Here is a 6,000-nt window from a genome sequence, read left to right as displayed (position 1 = left end):
CCTCGGGTGGTTCTCCGCGTCGATTACGGACAAGACGAATCGGAGGCGCGACGCGGGACATTTGTTTATTCCCGCACGACATTTATTCTCGTACCACGGCCGCGTCGCGACGGCGGAATTTCAAATCAGTCCATTTGGGACCCCTCCCGCCTTGGACGTCCCAGGAGTATCTTGTAGGAAGTGGCAAAGTTCAAACCCATGTCGGACGGTATAACTAGTTTCCCTTTCGGAGATTGGATGACTTCTGCCCTCTTGCCGTGGGGATCGTGCCGATAATCTCCCGCGACACTAACGGCGACGTCGCTGCAATACCGAAAACGAACGCGTGACTTGACGGATTAACAAAGAGCGCGTGGTATTTCTGTTACCCGGACATTAAAAAAAAAAAGAAACCCCCGACACGAGTTGACAAGTTTTAATCGAAATTCAAAAGCATATTGCGAGTTTTTTTCATCACGTAACTAATAATTCTCGAATACATTTTTTTACAAATATTTATTAATAATAAGTAAGTAACAAAAAATAAAAATTAAATTAATAAAATTGTTAATTAATAATTATCGAATGGAATTATCTTTTGGCTCGTCGCGTGGCACAGCTCGTCTAAAGAATGCGACGACGAGGACACGCTCGCGGAAGGAAGAAAGAATCTGTAGGCTTTTTTTTGTAGGCCTGTGTAATTACGTATCGATGTGACTTCAAGAGAAATGCAGTTTCCAACGTCGCGAACGTAAACGTAAATCTTATCCTCCTTTGCGACGCTAAGGGCGTAACAATTGCTATAAGATATATTCCTCCACGCGCGCGGCATCGAAAATCGAGATCCGCGTAGCTTTACATCGGGTCTCGTGTCTTTTATTCGCCGGGCGGGTTGAGGTCTTTCTCAATTCGCAGACGTTTCCCCTCGGTGCTCGATCCGACACTCAAATTGTTTCAGACGTATCAGAATCGTCGATCCCGAAATGTCGAATATTCGCGGCGTACGTACAATTCGTGCCGTTGGCAGTTTTACGGCAGCGTGCACATCATTCGAAGTTGCGAGTTTTCTCCCGACGTTATTTCAAGACGAAATAACCCCATTTCTAGTTTTTAATGTCGCCATAAAGCGGGCACCCTTATCTAAAGTTTTTCCCCTTTCACGATCGTGCGTGGTGGACGCGATGGGCGCCACGTCGGCAATAACAATCGCGAAGGGTTACGGCCCCCTCCCCCCTCCCCCACGTACATCCAATCGGAAATTTATTGTCATTTCCCGCGTTAGGACGGCGCACAAGCGCGATTAATCCGCTGAATTGAATGAGCGGCATCTATTCCTGGCACGCTGTATAAATTTTCTGAAATAAAACCTGCGACGTTTGTATAAAAAAAAAAGAAAAAAAAAGGAAAAGAAGGATAATCAAAGCGTAGCATGGCTAAACTTCGCGCAGCTTGGCATTCGTCTTCCCTCCTCGAGTTTTGTGCCGATAATTTAATTGCGCTGAAATACTTGAACGCGCGAGAAGAAATATTAATGGCAATAACAATTAAAGTTTCGCTATTAAATTTTTATTTTATAAGGAAAAAAAAGGGGGGGGGGAGAGGGGGAGAAATTCCAAGGGAAATAAATTATCAAAGTTCGAGATGGATTTCTAGCTGTTTGCAAGAAAAGTATAAATACGAGGTAGAGGAAACTTTGCAATCTTTTCGCGGGGGCTACGCCCTCTCGAGAATATTATGATCGATCGTTTGCCGATCGTTTCCCGGGCGGAGGCAGCGCGACGTGCGCAATAATTTTAATGGCAAGCGCGGCGACGCAGCAACAAATTTCATTTGCTAACGGCGCGGTCATAGCGTTGGGAAAACTTCCGTCGGTCGTGTGCCATTTCGGTCGAACGTCCATTTCGAGTTATTATGATGGCAGCGGCCCCGATGTATACGCGCTAAAGCAATTCTCTGCACGCAACGGGCATGAACAAGTGCACGTCAATGAACGCAAAAAAAAAAAAAAAAAAAAACGTCTGAAAAGCTGCTATTTTCGCGTCACTATTCCCTAATAGCTGCAGATCACGATCTGAAAATGCCATATTTTATCGCGAAATAGCTGCGAAATTGCAGACATTCGCTAATCTTGCGAGACAAAATCTGAATATCAATGCACTTCGATTTTTCCATTAGAGTGGAATATAGCCGCAGAATATAGTTATAAAAAATTTCTCCGTGTGGAATTATTTTTAAAACTTTTTCTTTTTTTTTTTCACTTTTTTCCGCAATGCATCCCGCAATCACATTCCTCGTCCATCGTTCAAAAAAAAAAAAAAAAAAAAAGGAGATAGAGAGAGAGAGAGAAAGAGAAAGGATAGACATCCCAATCGATTTTTTATTTGCCTCTATTTAAATCTGTATTTGAATTTTCCAACGCGGACAGATTTAGGTGACTGATTCGCTTTTGATAGGCGAGGTTCGATTCGCTTTCGATACACTTCGCGTGTAAATTCCGGTCTATCGGCGTACGACCGCGCGGACAGCAATATGGACATTTCCGCAAACGTTAATATTAACAGTCATCGCGCGGACACGTGGGGTGGGTCCATTCGCGTGCCCACGGGCGAGGCGCGACGTGGAATAATGCACGAGTGGCTCGATTCGCTGTCGCGACACTTCGCCGGGAATAACAAAGTTCTACTCCGCGCGTTTGAAAATCATTCCTGACTTATTTCCGTCACGGCTGCCGCCGCGCGATTTCGCCTTTCCTCGCGGGAGCGTACGGCAAATTTGATCCAGGATTATTTCCCCGCCCGTGCCGCTGCTTGCTTGCTGCACTGTCGCCCGCTCGATCAACTGTTCGGACTTTTGTCTCAGCCACTTTCCCGGCAGCGAGAACCGGCGGGGGCCGTACTTTCGACGTGGCGCTCCTCCGGGACGCGCGCGGACAAATTTGATCCGAAAACTACGTTTTGATATGTGGAGCGCCCGCCGCGCGCCGGCCCCCAGCGATGGAACATTTAGATCTTTCATCAGCCAGTTGCCGCCCGTTAATTTCGACGAGCAACGGCCGAGAAGCGGCGCGCCTCTCGACGCTGCTACTGGCCTCCCGAGGCAAATTTTATATGTTAGCAGCATGTTGCTTAATTAAAACATTGAATTGGTAACGTAACGTATGATCATTGTCGGTATAACTCTCGCATTTCTTTCGGAGACTTGACTCGTTAAATTTAATGCTCTAAATTGTTACAAATGCTTCGAAATGAAATTTTCGGTCACGGTAACCGGTTCGGGAAAAAAAATTCTCCGTTGAATCGTAAGTACGCGGAAATTATCGAAAAGAAGTAGAATTTTTCAGCGAGCTCGCATCTCGCTTATACGATAATTTCACGAAATTGAAATCCGCGAAAGACGCCCAAAACGACAAAGCACCATTACTCTGTACTAAAAATTTTTTTGTTTTTTTTTATGTGTTTTCAGAGAAGAGAGGGGAGATGCAAAAAAATACTCGCGGTGCCGCTGAGCGACATTACGTAAATGATGCATTGTGCTTCCTGTTGTGCAATGCGTGCGTGCTTATACACGTGGGCAATGCCGGCACGTTGGTAGCAGCAGCAGCGCGGGAGCAGCGGTCCTCGGAGCCACATTAATTCCATTAAAACTTCGGCACTCTCGTTCGAAGTTATTAATGGCAGTTCCAGTTGGTTTTACGGCTTCGCCTCGATGCACCCTCTCGTCTTTTAACGCCAGCCTAACTCGTGACGCCGGGGATAAAGTTGCATCGTATATAATTTCGTTTTCGATATCGTGTCCTCCGCCCGCGCCGCCGGGAAATTCCAATATTTATGAGAATAGAACGTCAACATTGTAAAAGCCATCAGGAAATTGATTGGCGTTCGATGTCTATTCCGTGTTAATTAAACACCGGTGTTTACCCATCGACCGCGGCTAATTAATAAAGTTATCTTATTCGTTGCGCGGCGAGATTATAACGAGCACGTGTATCGGATTGCGCTGAAATGGGCGTATCACGTCGGAATTGTTAATAATCTGTGGAAAATAAAGGCATTGACGTACAGGCTTGGATCCCACGGAAGGAGAGGGACTTTAGATAAATATACCGATAGCCGCGCGAGGAAGATAATATCAAGCGATACCCTTGAGCGCTCATTTATTTCGCGGTCTGATTTCGACTGTCGGACTGGCCGAGATTTACTACGGTTTAATCCACTTGTCGGCGAATTAAATCTATCGGTGCCAGATAAGATTGTGCGCCTCGTAGATCTTTTCATTTCTGTTTGCCGCCGTGGGAAAAAGAAGCGCGAGGATCTACGAGAGAAAATATGCGGAGGGAGACCCCCTTGTTTTCGGAAAGTCTTATCCGATGTCGCGGCATTATGAATTTCAATGAAACGCGGCAAAAGAAAAAAAGGGAAAGAAAGGGATCTTTATCGCTTTAGAAAATTGCGGAGTCGTAAAAATGACTGTAAGGGTGAACGAAGAAATTACACGTGTTTCCGCGAAATTTTACTGTGAAAGAAAGCGAGTTAGGTTTTTTTTTAAAAAGAAAAAAGAAAAAACAAACGGGTTAACAACGAAGGGATCTTGCCGCGCCAGTAGCGAGGACAAATGGAGAAGTAGGATTGAAGGGGCGGAGGCCACCCCCGCGGGGACGACCTATTTCAATCAATAATCCGTTCTTCCAACACGAAGTGGGTTTTATACAACCGCCGCTGAGCGGCGAAAGTCAACTTCGTAATCCGTGAAGGAAGAGGCCGCCGTCGTTGCCGAGCCGGTTCCGGATCGCCTCGGTAAATCTTCTTTCCTCTGGCGCATTCGAACGGAAATCCGCCCCGGCTCGAAAAGTGAGAAAGGTCCACTCGATAAAGCTCGCCCGGGACCGCAAGCTCGTGAGAAAGAGAGAGAGAGAGAGAAGGCTTAGGAAGCTTCGCGCCCTCGGCGGCGTCACTCGACAAATCGGGCGACCCGGGGCCGGCGGCTTAATTCGAGTGCTCGCACTTGACTCTGTTACCGGATACAAGAGCTGCCGTGTGTATACAAGACTGGCCATCGACTTTCGTTGCAAGCGCCGGCTTCGTTATATCTTCGATTTTCCGCGATCTACTTTAGCGACGCTAACTCGGCGCGCCGGGTTAAAACTTAGCCCGACGAAGATTTTTCTGACAATTATAAGACGGGAAATTAAATTCGGACACTTCGGCTTGGATTAGAAACGTCCCGAGTGGAAATTAATTCCCACCGTTATTTAATAATTAGCGAGCCAATTCGTGGTACATCTCGTGGCTGTCTAGCAAAACTTTTATTACGAGCTGATAACGAGTTAGAAACGGTAGATATCTAAACGTTTTCCGCCGCGTACTTGTTTTCTGTTGCGTGTTGACCTAACGCAACACTCGACTGCCGAATCCATCGGGCTGACCGGTTCCTGCGGTAGTGTGAGTACGTGCGTGTGTTGCATCAGGCCGGCAGTCTTCGCGTACCAAGTTCGCAAGGTGGAGGACGCGCGGGCGGCGGGCGGCGAGAACCGGTTTGCCCGGCGAATTCGGTAGTCAAGTGTTGCGTAAGATTATCAGCCGGCAGGTCGTCGCGTTTCAAGTTCGCTAGGTGGAGGACGCTTGGGCGGGGGGCGGCGAGAACCGGTTTGCCCGGCGAATTCGGCAGTCGAGCGAGCGTTGCGTAAGATTAACAAACAACAGTAGACTAGTACGCGACGAAAAACTTTTTAAATATCTATTTAAATACGGTCCTCGCAGTTTTCCTTCCCCCTCACCGCGCCCCTCACCCCTCACCCGCAATCACCAGTGATCGTAGTCGGGTTAAGCGGCAAAAAAGTCAGGACGCCTAGAAGAGATGGGTGACCCGAGCGCCGACCAATCACAGCGCTCCATCGATCGCCTGATCATTTCCGGCCTACGCGACCCACTGCGCAGTCGAGACGATACGCCGGCCACGTGGAGATCGCGAGGAGGAGAAATCGATGCATCTGCGTGTTCTCTCGCAGCTAATCGTCGCGTCCTT

This window comes from Cardiocondyla obscurior, linkage group LG19, assembly GCF_019399895.1.
Source record: "Cardiocondyla obscurior isolate alpha-2009 linkage group LG19, Cobs3.1, whole genome shotgun sequence".
Classification (NCBI taxonomy): Eukaryota; Metazoa; Arthropoda; class Insecta; order Hymenoptera; family Formicidae; genus Cardiocondyla; species Cardiocondyla obscurior.
The sequence above is the reverse complement of the archived record's forward strand: the minus strand, read 5'-3'. Positions refer to the sequence as shown.